Consider the following 21,074-nt stretch of genomic DNA (forward strand, 5'->3'; position numbering starts at 1 on the left):
AGTATAACTGAAAGAAGTTATATATTTTTATTATAATTGTAACATTTCTTTAAATAAGTTTGAATTTATATATATATATATATACACATATATACTAGGGGTTGAACGACTTCAGATATTTTGAAGTCGACTATTATGACATCAAAGTCGAGTCGACGTCGACTAGTCGATGACGTCATTCAAAAAAACACAAGAGATGGGACTGCTTTGCAACATGCCACAATTTGCAATTAATTAACGGAAAATTATACAGATGCTGACAGCTCATAATGGGGTCGTTTACACCTGGTCACTTCATGCGTTTTTACTGATCTGATTTATCAAAACGATTCCATTTACACCTGGTCACATAAATATGTTTTCGCAAAACGGAAATCCGATCTTCAAACAACGCGCTATATGCAGATTTAACGGAGTTCACGTCACCGAAAGCAACAGTAATGAGCTGTATTTTATTGATTATCAGCTAATTTCAAAATCAAAGACCGCAATAAGAGATACAGCACTGGTAAGATCATTTTGTTTCTTTACTTTTAATGAAGATGATTGTGTGTTAAGCGTCTGTGACTTACTTTCACTTTGATTTGCGCGTTGGCTTGATGAATAGATGCTCATCTGCGGTGATGCGTGTTGCCATAGCTTCGTCATATAATGAATATAACATGACATATAGGCTAAGACACTCTCACGCGTTTATTTTTAGCATTGTTGGGAGAAGTCCAATTTACATATGTGGTCTCAACAACCAGATGCATTTAGTTTGTCCAGTTTCGTCTGGAATGCGGGCGGCCCCCAGACCTCCTCTTGAAGTAGTTTGAGCGATCGGATTCAAATCCGTCTCGAATGCGTTTCGGAGGGCATTTACACCTGGTCTTTTCACGATCGGATAGCTATCAGATCACAGAAACACATGAAGTGGCCAGGTGTAAATAGCCCGCTGTTTACATCATGATGAAAAGAAAAAAAAAGCTATGAATTCACATCTGCGCGTTAGTGATGCGCAGATCCAAGTAGCCTAATACAAAATTATATTCCAATTAATTGCGGGTGAATTAGAGGTACATCATTAATATGTTTAAATAAATATAAGAAAAAAATAATGTTTTCATGATTTTAATAAAGAGACTGAACCATCATTTCCCGGTAAAACAATGAGCGTGCGTCATGCTTTTACTTTCGTTTTCAACAATATAGTTAGGTTAGTAAAGTATTTACACACACTTGATGTACCAATGCTGCTTTCTTGCTGCAATGACCCTCTGGGCTCTACATCTGTTGTCGTCTGCAACATGTATCAAAATTAGCACAATCATATAGTGTCACATGATCAACGCGACTAGTTGACGTCAAGCTTAAAGCGTCACGGCATTGCATTAAGGTCGACTAGTCGACTAATCGACTAGTCGGTTCAACCCCTAATATATATATATATATATATATATATATATATATATATATATATATATAATTTTTTTTTTTTTTTTTACCTTTATTTTAATATTAATTTTTAATTTTTATTTTAATATTAATTAATATTAATTGAGATTAAAAATCTCTTTTCCAAGAGCGTCCTGGCCAAGACAGGCGGCAGAACAATTAACAAGGTTGCAGGCATAAAAACATATAACATATAACATGAACATAAAACATATAACATTTTATGCTGGTAATAAATAGTGAGTTACAAGGTCATAAAATATCAAAATTTCATATATATTTATCACAAGTGATAAACAACAACAAGGATCGTCTGAGTAATCAGTCATAACATCTACAGCCAGTTTGAGTAGCCTCAATGTTATTTAAAAGTAATTTAAAAGCAACCAGTGAAATTGGCTCCTGAAGAATCAGGACATTTTGCAGCTGATTGCAAGCACAGCGGGCCGCATACTTAAACGCCCCCTTTCCCAATTCAGTCCGGACTTGAGGGACAGATAACAGTAATAAGTCCTCAGAACGAAGACAATATCTTCCTGTGCCTTTCTTTTTGATGTAGGTTTGAAGGTATGGGGGAAGCAGACAAAGAATAGCCTTGTAAATAAGAATGTGCCAATGATTAAGTCTACGGGTGGACAATGCAGACCAACCAACTCGATCATACAAAGAACAAGGATGAGTAAGGGCTCTAAGGTTTGTGATGAACCTAAGAGCTCCATGGTAAACAGTATCCAGCAGTTTCAAGCTTTGAATGGATGCATGCATGTATATAACATCGCCATAGTCCATCACTGACATGAAAGTGGCAGCAACAAGTCTCCTTTTGGCCTCAAATGAAAAACATGACTTGTTTCTGAAATAAAAAACCCAGTTTCAGCTTCAGTTTTTTCACCAACTGCTGAATGTGAGGTTTAAAAGAGAGAGAATCATCAATTAGAGTACCAAGATACTTGTATTGAGATACAGACTCGATCTCGGAGCCCTGAGAAGTAGTGATGGATAGAAAGTTCCGTGACTTTGATTTTGCACTGGAAAACAAAATAAGTTTTGTTTTGTCGTCATATCAAACAAGGTACGTTGTACAGTATCAAAAGCAAGTTGTAGCTGACAAAGAGCTTGGTTTGGTGTAGATGCAGAGCAGTATATCACAGTATCATCGGCATAGAAATGAAAATTTGCGTTGGAGACATTTTGATCAAGAATGTTGATATATAATATAAATAGGAGTGGTCCCAGCACTGACCCCTGGGGCACACCTTTGGAAATACTAAGAGGGCTGGAAGTGAGACCATCTACCTGCACGCACTGAGATCTACCTGATAGATAGTTTTCAAACCAGCTAAACTGTTTGTTCTGACAATCCAACACTGAAAAGTCTTTGTTTTAATATTGCGTGATCCACAGTATCAAAAGCCTTAGATAGGTCAATGAAAAGAGCTGCACAAAGTTGTTTTTATCTAAGGAGTCAATGAAATCATTTACTACTTTTAGGGCTGCAGTAGTTGTGCTGTGTTTTTTATGAAAACCTGATTGAAAATTAGACAATATATTGTTAGTAGTTAGAAACTCTTTCAATTGTTCATTCAACAGAGTTTCCATAACCTTAGCCAGGACGGACAATTTCGAGATGGGTCTGTATTTGTTTAAATCGGTCGGGTCTCCCCCTTTTAACAGAGGGAGAACAAATACAGATTTCCATATAAGTGGAATTTCATTCGTGTCCAGAGAGAGATTAAAAAGATAAGTCAAAGGTGGTGCAATCAGATGCTAACTGTAGAAAATACGGCTCCAAGTTATCAGGACCAGCCGATTTTCTAATGTCTAAACGTTTGAGGGCTTTATGCACTTCTGAGACTAAAAATGGATTAAAAACGAAAATAATTACTCACTCTAGTATGACCATGAGTATGACCTTTAGGGTGATTCTGATGTGAAATGTTGAGGGAGTCGAACAAGGAACCAGAGGCAATAAAATGCTCATTAAAACAGCCAATCATTTCAGCCTTATCGGATATTTTATGTGAGTCCTTAAAGGGTTACTTCAGCTCTGGGAAGATTAATGTGTATTTATTAGTGGTCATTTATATAGTAGAAATGTGAAATTATTTTTGAAATTGAAGCATTCTAGACTGAGAAAAGGCAGAAAATGTTTTTTTACTCATTTCGCTGAAAGACAACAACTCCCAGAATGCACTTGCTTTGCTGCCCTTACGAGGCCAGGCCACTCCCAAACCACGCCTACCGGTTACAGGCGGCAGTATCCAAAACATTTCTCCACACATTCTCTAGACTAATACATACTCTAGTAACAGTAAAGGTTTATAAAAAGAACCACAACCAATGTGAGTTATAACTTTTAATTAAAAAAATAATTAATATTAACACTTTTACACTCAAAGCTCTTCCAGAGCTTCAGCTTTTTCCTTATATTCACAGTATTGCCCGTCAGGAGCTGGATATCTCCGTCTGATATCCTGGACAACACAGGTGGGCAAAACGAGACGATAGTCTTTACCAAGTCGCTCGCCTTGGAAGAACCATTCCATAAAGTGACGGTAGGCTGTTAGGCGTCGGCATTATTGTCTACAAAACAGTAACGTTAAGCACAACGTTAGCAATGCGAACTATTTGCACATACAGTAGTCTATGCCATCATAGATGTAAATATAACAACAATAGCTCAGCTGACTACGCGTGAAGAACATTGTGATAATGCCGAGTGTCCAAACTCTGTTCATTACGTGTTAGTAAAAAAAAGAAAAACAAACCAAATACTCACTTTACACTAAGCCGTCCGTTTGTCCCTGAGGGCTTTGGCTGGCGTTTCCAATTTATCTCGTCCAGAAGAAAATGGCATCGCTGAAATTCGCGACAGCAATAGGACTCTCTATCTGTTTCCATAGGCGCACAGCGAGAGCACTGACACCTCCAGTCCGCCCCAGCTCGAGTCTGGCCGGGCTCGAGTCGAGTCTTGCTCCCCTGCTGCTGCAGCTGCTCCGGCCGCCTCGTGTTCCTCCATCTCCCGCAACTGTTCATCGCTGTATTGCGGCTCGTACAGGTAGCCGCGAGCATCAGATTCGCGCAACAGATATTCGAAATCCCCTTCTGCCATTTCAACTTCAAAACTCGTAAATCATGATTAGACTACTATACAAAATTTATACGCAGAGCAAGAGCCTGTTAGCTTAGCTTCTACAGAAAGATGGCTGACACTATCTTTACTTTCTGTGAGTGAGATCCCGCCCCATATGGGTGTGGTGAAAACATGTGGAACTAGCTACTAGTACTGGCTGTAGTTTTAAGCCTCTGGCCCAGAAATCCTCCGATGACGCAAAATGACGATTTTTGCGTCATCGGAGGATTTTTCCCAAACTAAAAATACATAAATCTCTCATATCAGGGGGATATGAGGGGGGGGGGGGGGGGGAAGCACGGTAATTCGAAAATACTACTGGTTTTCTACTGATACAAAGCTTAATGCTAAATCCTGAAGTATCCCTTTAAGAATGCATGGTGGCAGCTCGATGCCAGTTTTATTTCCAGCCAAGGATTTAATCGTCTTCCAAAATTTGAAGGGGTTGTTTAGATTGTTTGAAGTCCAGGCTTGTTTTCCTGGCTTTTGCCTAGGCCTTATTGCGCTCGTGAAGAGAGTTGGCTAAATCTGAAGTGAACAATGCATTGTTTCGGCCCTTTACTCTATACTTTCTGAGGGGATCATGCTTGTCAACAATTTCTTTAAAACCATCATAAAAAAAATTCCAAGCATTTTCAACATCAGCAATAAGATACATTTTATCCCAGTCAAAATAAAACAGGTCATGAAAAAACCCTTGTTCCGTAAAATGTTTCATGTCACACTTTATAATGATGTGTGGCTTAGGTCTAGTGGGACTATCGACGCAATATCAAGCAGCATAACAAGATTTTTTGTACAGCTAGAAATAACTGGAAGTGTATGACACCGGAAGCCAGACAAATTCCATTTACAAATGGCCGTGCCCACTCTTACGTGAAACATAAGGTGGACTTCATAGGCTAAAATTTCAGTCACTGCGTCGGCCCACGCACAAGCCTTTGCCCATCATTTAAAGGTGTTGATAATGTGAGTTAGGTTTTTTGATGAATAGTTGTATGTTTTGCCTCAATGATTGATTTGTGCTTATCATTTTTTGCAGGATTATCAGAAGTGCTGTCGCTCTTCTACCACATGACACCATCACTACCCTCCTCACCTTTCCTTCATCCTCACCTGTCTTACTTTCTATGTTCTACTGTTTTGCAAGTTTGTATTTTACCTGTTCAGGATAATTTATTTGATGCATGAATTATTCACAGATTTTAATTATTAATTATAAATTGTTCATTAGTCTTGTTTTAAAACAGATTTTTATTGTTATATTATATGTCATTATTTCTATTACTAATGTATTGTTTAAAAATAAACAATAAACTTTGTGCAGTCTAAGCTTAAATTGTTATTTTTTCCATTTCCCATCAACAATTGAAATAACATTTCTACAGGTTAATACATATGAGAAATGTATTGCATTTAATCAAAAATACTTTGCCGAGAGAAAAGACAGAAACACGTGAAGACCTTCCGTGCTGGTCGGATGCCGGACTTTGGGCCGCTCGAGCGCGAGTTTACAATGTGTTCCTTTATTAAAAACCCTGCGTTTAGATCCTCACCTTTGCCTGCTTTCTTCAGCGCTTTACAGAGATGAAGTAACACTTGATCCATTAATACCAACACTTTCTCTTCTATTCTATATTTATTTATAAAGAAATTAAATTAGAAAAAAGTACATGTACTGCGTTAATTTAAGCTGGGAAGGGTCCCACCACTTGCATACTGTTGTCCTACTGTTAGTTGCACTGCTTCTATTGTTCTCATTTGAATAAAAGTCACTTTTGGATAAAAGCATTTGTTAAAGGTCCCATATTATGCAAAATTCACTTTTGCATGCTGTTTGGACATAAATGTGTGTTGGCAGTGTGTGTACACAACCACCCAAAAGTGATAAAAATCCACTCATTCCTTTTTTTTATTAATCCCCATAAATCATCAGCAGTGTCTCCCAACGACCTGTTTTCAGAATGCTGTTTTAGTGACGTCACTAAGTAAAGGCCCCGCCCACGAGTGTTGATAGACACTGCCGTTCTAACATAGACCCGCCCTGGCTTGAGTGGATTGTGCGTCACAGCTGCGACACACGCGACGAGCGCGAACTGACGGCGGTGGCGGTTTGTTTGTATCTCCAAGAGATATTTTCTTTGTTTTTTTCTTTTGTTGTTTGTTTTGGTTTGTTTTGTTTATTTTTATTTGGCGGTTTGGCATAATCTGATTTGTGACTGGGTCTGGATAGTATAATGGAGGAAGATGATGAGAGTGGGGATTGGTTAAAAGGTCAAGAAGATTGGAAAAATCAAGGTTATGTAATCGGTAGAGGGAGAGGAGGAAATTATACTAGGTCTAATGGGGCTGAGGGAATGGGGAAAGGACCATCGAAGAGGAGTATTGAAGATGTATCTGATGAAGTAGGTAGAGATGTGAGAAGGAAGGTAAGTCAGGAAGATGATTTGAAAGTAATCGTTAAATTTAAAGAGGGGCATGATATAAACGAAATTGGTTTGTTTACATTGACGAGTGGATTGAAAAAGGTAGTAGGAGACATAGAAATGGCAAAAGTGTTACGAGATGGCAGATTACTAATTAAATGCAGGAACATTGAGCAAAGAGAGAAGGCTGAGAGATTACAGTCGGTGTGTAAGAAAGAAGTGAGTGAAGTACGAAGGTTTGTAGGTATAAGAACAAAGGGAGTGATCACAGGTATACCGATTGGGGAAAAATTAGACGATCTTAAAAAGATCATTAAGGGAGGAACTGTAGTGGACATAAAAAGACTTAAAGCAAACCGTAATGGAGAGAAAGTAGATAGCACTACAGTACTTTTGGAGTTCAAGGAGCAAGTGTTGCCAGATAAAGTGATGGTGGGCTATTTGAGTTTCAGGGTGCGGGAGTACATCCCTCCACCAACTCGATGCTATAAATGCCAAAGGTTTGGTCATATAGCAAATGTATGCAAAGGGAAATTAAGATGTGGGAAGTGCGGAGGAGAGCATGAATATGGGAAATGTGGAGAGGGGGTTGAGAGGAGATGTTGTAACTGTGGTGGGGATCATACGGCTGCGTATGGGGGATGTCCTGTAAGCAAAAATGCAGTGGTGGTACAACAGATACGGACAACAAAAAAAATTACATATGCTGAGGCGGTAAAGGTCGTCAATATGGAAAGGAAAGAGACACAGGAGATAAATGCAACACAAGGTGGTGCTGAATGCAGAAGGCCAAAAGAGGATGTGTTAAGCTCAGAGAAATTGATACTGTTCATTGCGTACGTGGTTAATTGTTCTGATCAAGCTAAAACGAGAACTGAGAAAATAAAAATAATTGTTAAAGCTGCTGCAAAGTTCTTGAATGTGGATAATTTATCGTGGGAAAAAATACAAGCTGATCTTATGCAGGGTGAAACAAATGATCCATCATTAACACCTCTAAGAACTTATTGATTTTACAGTGGAATGCAAGAAGTCTTATAGCAAATGGGCAGGAGTTAAAAGGTTTTATTAATAATTTAGAGGTAAAGCCAGATGTAATTTGCATTCAGGAGACATGGCTTAAACAGTCATTAGATTTTGTTATAAAGGGGTACATAAGTATAAGAAGGGATAGAGTGGAGGGAAGTGGTGGAGGGTGTGCAACATTTGTTAAAAGAGGGATGCAGTTTAGAGAGGTTAAGAAGGGTGTGGATTTAGAATATATTGTAATAGAAATATGGACAGATAGTGGTAGTATGGGTATCATTAATTTTTACAATCCATGCAGACAACTAGAAGATGAGAATCTGGATGAAATGTGGGATAACTTAAATGGTAAAGGTATTTGGTGTGGTGATTTTAATGCGCATAGTACTCTTTGGGGGGATAGGGATGATTCTAATGGAAAAGTTATTGAGGAATATTTGGGTGAGAAGGGGCTAGTATGCTTGAATGATGGATCAGGTACGAGAATAGATATAGCTAGGGGATATGAATCTGCAATAGATCTGACTTTGGTTACAAAGACAGTAGCTGATAAATGTAGCTGGGAAGTATTGAGGGAAAGTAATATAGGCAGCGATCATTTTTTAATTACAATTAAGGTAGGAGTGGAGGTGATAAGAGAGAGTGTAATGAGGGAAGGTAGGTGGATGTTAGAAAGAGCTGATTGGGACACATTTAGAGAGTTGAGTGAATACAGATTGGTAGGTGTAAATAAGGATCAAAGTGTTGAGAATTTATGTAGGGAAATCAGCAGCAGTGTAATAGAAGCAGCAGAAGTAGCTGTACCTAAAACAAAGAATAAAAATGTCATCAAAATTGTTCCTTGGTGGACTAAGGATTGCAGTGAGAGTATAAAGCATAGAAATAGAGCCTTTAGAATTTTGAAAAGATCACACAACTTTCAGAAAATGATTGAATATAAAAGATTGCAAGCAATAGTGAGACAGACAATAAGGAAGGCAAAAAAAATATACTGGGAAAAGTTTTGTGAATCTATTGGTAGAACTACACCAATACAACAAGTGTGGGGTATGATAAAGAAAATGAGGGGTAATGGGAGAGAATATGAATATCCAATAATGTTAGATGATAATAGGATTATTACTAATAGCAGGGACAAGGCTGAAGTTATAGCAAAGACATTAGTAAAGGTACATAGTGAAGCAAATTTAGATCAGATAGAAAGGGAAGGAAGAGAAGCTACTAAACTAAGATATAGTGCTGAGTTGGGTAATGATAAGGAGGAAGGTGGTGTGATGGAGGTTCTATTTACAATGAAGGAACTGAATTGTGCTTTGAAGAAGGTGGGGAAATCTACACCAGGGAATGACAAGGTTTGCTATGCAATGATAGGAAATCTAACTGATAAAAGTAAGGAAGTAATATTGGCTCTGTTTAATAAAATATGGGTAGAAGGGGTAATCCCTTGCACTTGGAAGGAGTCAATTATTATTCCTATTAGGAAACCTGGTAAAGACGCTAAATTGCCTAGTAGTTATAGGCCTATTGCACTGACATCTCAGTTGGGTAAGACCATGGAACGAATGGTAAATGATAGATTAGCATTCTATTTAGAAACTAAAAATGCATTGAGGAATTACCAGAGTGGTTTTAGGAAAGGTAGGGGGACTATGGACCCAACTGTGTTACTTGAAGATGACATCAGAAAAGCTCAGGTAAACAAAGAAACAGTTTTAGCTTTATTTTTTGATATAGAGAAAGCATACGACATGATGTGGAAGGAGGGGCTTCTTATCAAATTATATCAGTTGGGAGTAAAGGGGAGAGTGTTAGTGTGGGTAAAATCCTTTTTATCTGGGAGGAAAATTAGAGTTAAAGTAAATGGGGTTTTGAGTGAAGTGTATGAGGTAGACAATGGTACTCCTCAAGGGAGTATTATTAGCCCATTATTTTTTTCAGTAATGATAAATGAGATATTTATAAATGTAGAAAGGTCTATTGGTGTAGCTTTATTTGCAGATGATGGAGCAATGTGGAAAAGGGGAAGAAATATCAATCACATTGTAAATAAGATACAACAAGCAGTGGATACAGTACACACATGGACAATTGAATGGGGATTTAGGATATCTGTGGAAAAAACTAAGGTCATTTTCTTCACAAGGAAGAAAATAAGTCAGGAGTTACAGATTCAAATATCAGGTAAGGAATTGGAAAGAGTAGAGAGCTTTAAATATCTAGGTATATGGTTTGACAAAAGATTAACATGGGCAGTTCATATTCAGAAGATGGTAGAAAAGTGTAAAAAGGTATTGAATGTAATGAGGTGTTTGCATGGGGTGGAATGGGGTGCAACTAGGAGTGCTATGCATACAATATATACTGGACTGATTAGATCAGTTTTTGATTATGGGTGTGTTGTATATGGGTCTGCTGCTAAGACAGCTTTAAATAAACTAGACAGAGTGCAGAGTCGAGGTTTAAGATTATGTTGTGGAGCCATGAAGACAACTCCAGTGGCAGCCATCCAAGTAGAGATGGGGGAGTTGCCTTTAGATCTCAGAAGAGACCAGCTTAGCCTGGTTTTTTGGGCAAACCTTAAAGGTCATAGGGAAGACCATTTGAGTCAATCTACATTGGTAGAGTGTCAAGAGAGACAGAATGGTAGAAAAAGTAGTTTTGGGTGGACTATTGGACAGAAAATAAATGAGATGGAAATAGCCTTGTTGGATATAAGTCCCACAGTAGTATTTTCAAGAGTTCCTTTATGGACTCTTGAAGATCTTTCAGTTGATCTCAGTCTTTTGGAGGAAACTAAGAATGGGGATATAGATAGTAATATGGTGCAGGGGTATTTAGTTGAAAGATATGGGGATAGGATTATAATGTACACAGATGGGTCCAAAAGGGATGGGAGAGTGGGGGTGGCTTTTGTTATTCCAAAATTAAAAGTAGCAACACAAAAAAGAATTAATGATAATTTAGCAGTCTATACAGCAGAACTAATTGCTATTTTAATGGCACTCTCTTGGGCTGTGAGTAACAGGCCAAGAAGTTTAGTAATTGCTTCAGACTCAGCGTCAGCTCTGATGAGTATTCAGAACATAAATTCACAATCTAGACAAGACATTGTGGTAGAAATTGTCCAAATGGCTAGTACATTAATTAAAACTGGAGTCAATGTTGGACTTGTATGGGTTCCTGCCCACAAAGGAGTAATAGGGAATGAGTTGGCTGATAAGTATGCAAAAAAGGCAACAGAAATGGAGTATATAAGTTTAAGCATTAAGTATAGTAAAGAAGAGGTGAAATCAATCATTAAAAGAAAGATAAAGGAGAAGTGGCAAGTGTTGTGGGATAATGGTCAGACTGGTAGGAGACTATATAATATCCAAAAAAGAGTGGGGGTGAGTAGAAGTACTTGCAGAAATACACAGGAGGAGAACATCATTTCAAGAATGAGACTTGGGCATACAGGCTTAAACAGTACATTATTTTTAATGGAAAAACATGCTGATGGGAGGTGTAGTGTATGTAACACACAGGATACCATAGAACATGCTATTGAAGAATGTACTAGATATAGTAATGAGAGACAACAGTTAATCCAGCAGCTTGAAGATGAAGAGATACCTTTGAAAGTAAGAGATATTTTGCTAAGGAATTCGGGAGATTTTTGTTTTGGGTTTTTATTTTCCTTTTTTAGAAGAACAGGTTTAATAAAGATAATTTAAGTGTAGGGAAATAATTTATCCAGACCTACACTCCATTTCAGAAGGTGGCGGTAATGCAACCAGACGTTATTTGCCAACCGCCATAAAAACAAGAAGAAGAAGAAGAAGAAGAAGACCCGCCCTGATCGAGTTCACAGCTGCTGCACGAGAATGTCTCCCAGCGTTGTAGGTGTTGTGTGGCTGGATGTATTAATCCACATAGCTCTCTTTAGTTACTCCCGGAATCTGAGGCAGCCGCTGAGGACGAGGTGGAATTATTTTGTTTTTAAAGAAAATGCTCCCTCAACTCTACCGAAATTCGTTTATGTATTTGCGCACTTCTTATATCTTACGGTTTACTCAGCTCTTACGGTGAGTTTCTGAAGTAAAACTGACGCTTCATCTTTTGTGTTATGTACAATAAACTTTATTAAACTCATCAGTATATGTTTGATCATCATTCGGACCTGGTCCGAAACAGCAGACTTGTAGGCTATTAATAGTGGATATACAAGCAGATGACAAATACGTTATAACCGTAATTAAACTACTAAACTATACCTGTTCCATCTCTATACAGCACTCTGACTCTGTAGGCATTATTGTCCGACTCCGGGTCGAAATGAACACCGTTACTGAGAGTTTCTGATATTATTATCATCATTCTGTGAGATGAACTTGTCCTGAGACTGAGCGCGAGCTCTTGAAGCTCCGCCCCCTGTGCCGTGCTCATTTGCATTTAAAGGGCACACACTAAAACAGCGCGTTTTTCTGAGCACCAAAAAATGACAATTTAAAAATGGTGTAAAAAATTATCTGTTGGGTATTTTGAGCTAAAACTTCACATACACACTCTGGGGACATCAGAGACTTATTTTACATCTTGTGAAAAGGGGCATAATATGGGACCTTTAAATGCATAAATGTAAAGTATACCACATGCTTTATGTCTTGACTTGCAGTTGTTTACCTCCTTGTGCAGGTTCGCTCAGTAGTTTCTTCACACTGCAGAGACTCAGAGGATATATAGTTGTGTGTTTCTGTGTCTTTTCTCTTGGTCCTGAACACTGAACAGTGTTGTTGAGATTTTACGGTTTTCTAAAAGTGTGTTATTAAGTTACCGGTCATATAACCAAGGGGTTTCTTGAATATCTTTGACTTAAATTTGACATCTTTCGGCGCTTTTCCACTGCATGGTACGGCTCGCTTTAAATGGTACCACCTGTCACCTCTGTTAGCGTGCCGTAGCGATACTGAAATGTGACGTGACAACACTACAGATCACTGATTGGTCAGAGAGAATCGTCACTACAGCGTCATTGGGTTTGCAACACGAGACACTAAACCCGCTAGATTTAAATAGTCAGCAACAGCCACCGCAGTAGGCTATTATTTGTTCGTACAATTTTTATTAAACGACTTGCTTGAAAAAATTAAAAAAAGAAACTTGAAAAAAGAAATCGTGAATCATGGTGACTGGGTCAGTAGAAGAGGTGCCGACGTTCCTCTCGTTTGGAGCCGAGGAGCGGATCCAGTGAGAGACGGATATTGTGACCAGGAATTAAAAAGTTTTTCAGCAACTTTAACAAGCGTCTATAATCCCACCCACTTTGAAGCGCTACTAAACTGGAAAAGCAAACAGAGTCGAGTCGTATGCAGTGAAAAGTGCCATTGGTGTTTAATTCTGTTTTCTAATGAAATGTTCTGTCCCTGTTTGATTTCTAAGAAATTATTTTTATCAAACACATAATGTTGATCATATTCCCTGATCAAGGATCTGTAGGCCCACATGTATTTCATTTATGTTGCTGTAAAATATTTGCATATGGAGATTTAGTAATTCTGCTGTGATCCTGTAGAGAGAAACAGTGTGTGTGTGTGGTGTGTGTGTGTGTATGCAGGAGTAAGAGAGGAGTAAGAGACTCCAGAAAACCGCCTGTTGAATATTATAGGTTGTATTTTTAATCAGTTTTATTTTGGAAGTGAAATATGAAAGGTGAATATGGATTATTGAAATTTTACTAATGAAAATGTGTTTGAAATGTTTTGAATTAAAATATTCACAGCTTAAATATTCAACCATGCTAAATTTCAGCCCATAAAAATACAATGCATTAAAATACAAGCAGGGATAATGCAATGCATATTTTTTTCAAGTTGTACAATTCAACAGGCTTTTTGTTTCAAAAACATTTGGCATTATTTTACTTCCATAGACGCAGATCTCGATTGAATTGATGCACTTCCACAGCAGCCATGAGAAACATCTCGGTTACTAATGTAACCTCGTTCCCTGAAGGAGGGAAAGGGAGACGTAACGTCGATCGAGAGCGACTGATAGGGAACAGCAGTTAACACTTTCTTTGCAGAATTTGATTTGCCGACAGTCACGAGACCGATTACTCGATCCAATCATGTTGATGGATAAAGATAAAATTGCATGTTACGAGTAACGACCACAAACGGAGGGAAAATAGCGGAGTAAAAGTACCGATACATCACTTAAAATGTACTCAAATAAAAGTAGCCTATGGTGAAACTTTCCCACAGCAAAAACATCCGCCAAAGCTTCATTATCAATTATGGCATAAATCATCCATCAAGATCATGTGGATAAAGCCTGAAGCCCAAGGGTGAGGCGTCTCAGACACTGCCAAGCGTTTCTCTTCATTATAGTGAACCAGCACTTTATCCGTTTCAGCCTGAGCCTTTGTTCAACACTTCCACACATATTTCTCCTTTTACTGTAAGTTTGCCTGAGACTTTATAGACTTTATTATTCCACTGTCTGCATTTCATGTAGTCGAGAGGTCATGAGTTCTCACAATGCTCACTAGTCAAGCATGATGCTCTTTTTTAACAATGGCAATGTGAACTTTTCTGAACGGGCTCATATTTTGTACAGTTGGTTTGATCACATCATTAGAAACAAGTGTGAATAATGTTGAGTCGTTGTGTGGCATTCGTGACATTGTGGAGCGAGTCCTGAAGACCAACATCAAGACGAGATGCTGATCAGAATCAATCTCTCACTCACTTTTGCAGTCTTACAGTTTTCATTGATCTTTTGTGCTTTTGCTGTTTGACGACTGCATTTTTACAGTAGAGCTCCAGCTAGACAGTGATATGAAGTGTTTCTCTGCAGTGATGAGATGTATTAAAGATGGCCACTGTTTCTGCTCTCGCTACAGATACTCGTTCTTCTGAGGCGTCCGCTCTCCTGAGCTTCATTTATCAGCAACATCGATCTCTAAGATGAGCTTGTTCCTCTGTGTGTCCTTTAAGAAACAGGTATAAGCTTCTTCATGATCACTTTGGGGAAGTGTCTCATTATAAGAGGGTTTAGTAGGAAGCTCCTTTTTTGATATCAAGATCAAGTTCACATGTGACACATGCAGGGGTGTGAAGTAACGAATTACAAAATCACGTTACTGTAGTTAAGTAGTTTGTATAAGAAATTGTACTTTTTTAGGCTGGTTTAAAGATTGTGTAGGTTTTAGAAACAGTGGGTAATATTGTCTAAATACTTACTGTAGTTGGTGGTGTAGTCTCTCTGTCTTATTCCAATGCTTGATCTAAGAAGAGATTATGTAAACATACTTCTAACGAATAAATGACGGTTTTATCACTTTACTTATTCCGAGGCTCTTTTACCTCTCATGCGTTTGAGTTTTAAACTAGCTGACAACATTAACACATACCAAACACAACAATCAGCAACGTCAGATGGTTTATTTCAACTACATTGAAATATGTGCTAATATCGCTAGCACGCTACGCTAATGGTGAAGCAGTACAAAACACACACAGAGGTAACTCATTTATCTTATGAAGGTTGCAGTAGGCCTATGTCCATTACCCGTTTGTAAAACTGTGTACAAGACAGTACAAATCTTAAGTTAATGATCTCCATTAACACGTGTTTATCCGCTTATAGCATTAACAGTAGCATTCAATGCATCCCAGACTGAAGTGAAGTCCCGCCTACTTGCCTGTCAATCATCCACTGAGCTGAAACAAATGAACTTGGTCAGTTACATGCAGCTTTTAATGAAAATAATCACCTACAGAAAACTCAGAGAAGCATATATACAACACTTCGTCAGTAAGCCCGATTATCCTGATTCAAACATAACGATTGTTTAGATTAAAATCCAAGTAAATCTATAAAAAATGCTGCACTTTAACCAAACCTCTTTCTAGAGACCTTGGCATTAGAGTATATTATTAGTATGTAATTATTTTTAAAAACTTACATTTAGATTTTGTATAGCTGATTCATTTAATAACAAATAATCTTGTTTATTTGTTTAAAGCAGAATAAGGTTCTTCATCTTCACCAGTTTTTCTTTTCATCAAATAACTCAACATAGCAACAACTTAATCACTTACATTCTATGAATCTAATGCACTTTATTTCTTTATCCACTCCTGGTTTTAATTTAGTTCTGTTAGTCACTATTGTCTTGTTAATAAAAAAGTAATTGTATTGCACCTGTGTGTTCCTTGTGTTGATAATGCAGTCAGACGCTCTACAAGTTATCCACTATCTCATAAATGCTTTAGATTGGCCGGCTGACAAACTCCCTCCAGTTTACATAATGTTCATTTATTCTGAAATCCTCCTTGATTGTACTTAGTTGTAAGTTAAGTTAATGCAAGTAGTTAAGGTGAACTTCCTTAGCTGGAGCCTTGAGGTAAGTTATAACTGTTCATTGTGCTTAACTATAATCTCTCTATTTCCATTAAACACATGTTTATGAAGGTTATGAGGCAAATATTCCTCCTCAGATGTTTCTCCTCAGGACAGCTGGTCAAACTGAGCTCAACAGTCTTCAAGACTGAGGTTACCACTGTAAGTCTCGCAGTTTTAAATGTAAAGGTGGTTGTTATACTAAATGATAGTAATAACAAAATGAAAATTTCTGAAGCGGAGTGGCTTTCAAAAATGTATTGAAATGGGATTTACTAATTTTTTTCCTACACAGTTCAAACACCAACAGGGTTTTTTTTTTAAACAACAATTCTTATGAAAAGTATTGTTTCAGATGAGATGGAAAATATTTGAGAATAAATTGATTTGACAGTAAATACGAGAGCTGCTCAATGTTTATTAAAATGTAAGTATTAAACAATAAACTGGTATAAATATACCTTTTTTGAATATAAAGTTTTAATTTATCTATCAGTGTCAATACCGATTCAGTTGAGGTTAGTGCCTTTCTATAGAACACATTAAGACACAAACTTGTATCAGTGTGTTAATGTGCTGTGATGGTTTTGGGATCTTTTTGTTTGATTTTTGTTCAGGTTTGTGCTTTTATTTTCAAGTCTCCTTCCCTGTTTTAAAATATTTTATGTTCAGTTTAAATTATAGTCTTAGCATATAGCATATATGATCTTTACATTATTGGGGAAAAGAGAACACAGAATGCAAATAAACTGAGAAGTCGTTAAATCTTATTGTTTTATTAACAGTTTTACACAAAATGTTAAAATGGCATTACATGCATTCAGAAAGATTCAGAAATTAATACATATAATGCACCAGCGGGTGGCACACGTGACTCTCGAGAGACCGCCCCCCCCCCCCCAAACCCAAACCCAAACCTAAACCTGATTCTGACGTGAAGTTCGGGTTTTATGGAGGAAGGAATGCTCACTGCTGTGAAGAGAAGGAAGTTGCGCTAGAGAGAACGTGGCTAGTTAAAGTTTTACCTCAAATATCTTCTTTTTATAATCCTTGAAACACAAAATCAAAAATAAAATTAGATTAATATCACAGCCCTAAAGTGTAACCAGACTAAACTTTTGTTTAGTTCTCTCTGCCATTACTATCACTACTCTCTCACTCTCTCTCACACTCTCTCTCTCTCTCTCACACTCTCTCTCTCTCACACTCTCTCTCTCTCTCTCACACTCTCTCTCTCTCTCTGATTGCGAATAGTTTAACGTTCAATATCACTTGAAACATTTGAGTGCTAAATTTGGCAATGACAGTTATGATTAGCAATATTTTAATTGCTTCAATATGGATGAGTTAAATTCCAATATCATCATGATTGTCTTATACTAAAGATTTCTTTATTCTTGCTTCATCTCAGCTCTGATCAAGATCTTCTCAATCCATTTCACCTGTAAATAAAATAAAATTATCATTTGTAAGAGTACTAAACCAACAATAATCATTCAATATCACTTAAGTGTACATGTATATTTCTAATAATGCTGTTTACATTACTAGTGAGTAATACATAAGAGCTAGTATGATAAACTTTACATTTGTGGACGCAGCGTGGTTTAAATTTGCTATTAAATACATGCATTTCTGTATTATCACTTTGAATTCATAAGATGTGGGTTTTAAATGATCTCGCCAAATCTAAGTCGCAACTACTTGTCTGGTCTGCATAATACTGCGTTTTTAGTCGTTTTTTTACCTTACTAGCAGTTATGAAGCTCATCATGAGAGAGAGCATTATGTTTTTTTGAGCTTTCTTGGCAGGACTGTGAGATTGACCAGTGATTTTGAATTAGCTGTGGCTTGTGCTTAACTGGTTTTCAATCAATTTAAATTTTGCCCACATTGTTTCAATAAAACTTCATTATATTTTCCTTGCACAAATATTGAAAGACTGTCAGAGATAAATTAAAGTATCTTTAACATCACTGATGTTTACTCACCTCAGTGTACAGTTTGAGTCTCGTAACACGTCTCTGAGCGGCTGTGAGTCTCTGATCATATTGTTCCTCAGATCAAGCTCTTTTAAAAACTGCAGTGCATTTGAGTTTGTCAAAGCCTGAGTTAAAGCTGAAACATCTGTAATGCCACAGGCGTTTAGTCTAGAACGAGAGAAACAGACAGAGATCATCTTACTTTCACCAGATCACAAAACACGACTAAGGTGAATTATTTTCCACAAATACACTGTAAACAGTCTTTTCAGGAGAGACTGAGAATAAAGTGTCTTGGTTTAAACTTATTGAACACTTTGTTGAAGTGTTTGTTAAAGAGATTCACCTCACAAGGTTACAGTTGGTTTATAGATTATGTTATGGTTTATTGTTTAAAAAGTTTTTCACCAACACATATTGTTTTGCTTCAGAAGACTTTAATTTATCAACTGGGGTCGTATGGATAACCGCTGTGTTTGCTTTGTGTGGTTTATCAAGAATCATCTTTGGAGGTCCAGTACACTTGTATAGACTCATAGAGACAGATTATTAATTTAAAAATCTTGAGTTCATCTGGAGAAACTCATAAATCTGAAATGGCATGAGGGTGTGTAAATGATAACATTTTCAGTTTTGGGTTGAGTATCTCTTTATCACTACACTTTTATCCCTCTAGTGGTGAAAAATAAAACTAACTACTGGAGTTACTTTTCTCTGAATTTTAAAGGTAAGACTATTTGGATGACATATTATAGTTTCAGAGGAGTTGTTAAACAGAATTATGTAACTTAATTAAACAAAAATAAGTCTTATAAGGGTCAATTTTTTTTTTAAAACATGCTCTACCAAACAGTTGAGTTGTCCTTTTATGGTAGTGTTGGTAAAATTAGCTAATGTTGGTAAAATTAGCTATTTACAATGAACAAAAGGGTTAGTGTTGTTAAAATGATTCATTTTAATATTATTCAATTACATATTTGATGAAAAATATTTGATCAATATCATTTTTTCACCATTTCTGTACTGTATTACAGATTATTCTTTTATTATGAACAGACGTCTCAACCGTTTGGTAGAGGATTGTATCTAAAATACTGTAGGGTCTAATTAAAATTTTTTTTTTGATTGTTGTTATTGTTATCATAATTGAATAAAAAATGCAAAGAAATAATTTTTCCTTTGCTTTTTTCATGGTGTTTGCGTTCACACAGAAGGTGTTCTGCCAATTTTCCGGCAATTTCCCGGGATCAACGTGCTGTGTGAAAAGGGCTTTTGTGTGTATGATGCAAGTAATTTCCAAAGAAATCCATACAAACAGCTCTAACATACAGTTCAATATTACAGGTTTATCAAAGTGTATTAGGTTTGTGGTAGCCACGGTTTGGAGGAGAGCTTTTTGCACTCTCAGAATAATAACGTGCTATTTTTAAAATTAATTAAAAAAAAAAAATGCAGCTTTAAAAATGTTGATTCTTTTAGTCGTTTTGATCTCAGGTGGTACAAAGCACAACCAGGCCTGGATATATGGGGTTTTGAGCAGCTGTTGATCTCTAAACTAGACAGAGCACTTCAAGCACCTCTAAACAGACGAGAAGAGTTTTGAAATAGACTAAATTGCTACAGATGTATAAATGTATTTATTTGGATTTTAAAAGTTTGAAATGTTACTATTGTGGTGTGTGTGTGTGTGTGTGTGTGTGTGTGTGTGTGTGTGTGTGTGTGTGTGTGTGTTATTAGATTCCACAAATCTACAAAAGGAAAGAGTCAAATAACTGATGTGGGTCTCATAAGCACGTGATTCTGAACTACAGGAATTTTAATATTAAACAAAATATGATATCCAAAATGTGGTTTATGTCCATAAGAGAAGTTTGAGAACCACTGGTGTATGTGAATTGTTACTGACCTCAATTTCTCCAGTTTACAGTGTGAATCCTTTAGTACGTCACATACATGATTCACTCCTGTGTTTTCTATTTTATTCTTCCCGAGGTTCAGATCTCTCAGGTGTGATGGGTTTGATTTCAGAGCTGAAGTCAGGATGAGACTCTGTTTCTCTGTAATACTGCATTCACACAGACTGAAGACAGAAAGAGAAAAGACTGAAATGCTACATCAGGCACTTAGTTTAATTCCCATACTCTGTTTTTAAGGCTGTCACACTAGTTCTGTGTGCTGGAAGACGTCGATTCTTCTCTATAATTTTTCAACAATATCTTTTGTCAGTTTTCTTTACTCTTTATTGTAGCAGCAGATTTCTGCAGAACGACATTTACACAATCAGTACATTGTATCAAATTATTCAACTTTAACACAATAGACCTTAGTCAGGTTTGACTCCATATTAAGATGTTGTTTATTCTCTTTCATTTTTCTTGTATTTCTTTTATGTCTCTTTTCTTTACTCTTTATTGTAGCAGTAGATTTCTTTTCCGCATTTACACAATCAGTACATTCTTCAACTTTAACACAATAGACCTTAGTCAGGTTTGACTCCATATTGAATATTATGTTTATGAAAATGAGGTTGTGAGAAAAATTTAAATATACACTGGTACAATAAGATTTATTACTTACTACAGTAGTTAAAAGACATTTAAAATAAAGTGTAACAGAAGGTGCAGAGCTATAAACACTATTACTTGAGTCCTGTTGTCTTAAAATAAACTGTAATCTCACAGTAAC

At 36.9% G+C, this 21,074-nt stretch overlaps 1 protein-coding gene and 1 long non-coding RNA gene across 3 annotated transcripts in view; one reads left to right on the forward strand and one right to left on the reverse strand.

The window, feature by feature from the left end:
* The window catches only part of LOC143730774 (uncharacterized), a 251,597-nt gene that overhangs the window by 14,645 nt on the left and 215,878 nt on the right, over nucleotides 1-21,074 (forward strand). The window contains exon 6 of one of the 2 annotated variants that reach the window (XR_013200598.1): nucleotides 5,613-5,909. The exons of the other annotated variant lie outside the window; for it this stretch is intronic. The gene's annotated coding sequence lies outside the window, so the exon portion shown is untranslated. Of the gene's footprint in view, nucleotides 1-5,612; nucleotides 5,910-21,074 lie in introns of those variants that run through there. 2 annotated transcript variants of the gene reach the window in all.
* On the reverse strand, nucleotides 17,185-20,876 carry LOC143730806 (uncharacterized). The gene is made up of 3 exons (XR_013200645.1): nucleotides 20,296-20,876; nucleotides 18,399-18,557; nucleotides 17,185-17,849 (listed from the first exon to the last, which is right to left on the reverse strand). It is a non-coding gene; the product is annotated as an uncharacterized LOC143730806 (long non-coding RNA).

This window comes from Siphateles boraxobius, unplaced genomic scaffold (genome assembly GCF_051911475.1).
Source record: "Siphateles boraxobius isolate OS27281-9 unplaced genomic scaffold, OSU_SipBor_1 81, whole genome shotgun sequence".
NCBI classification, from domain to species: Eukaryota; Metazoa; Chordata; class Actinopteri; order Cypriniformes; family Leuciscidae; genus Siphateles; species Siphateles boraxobius.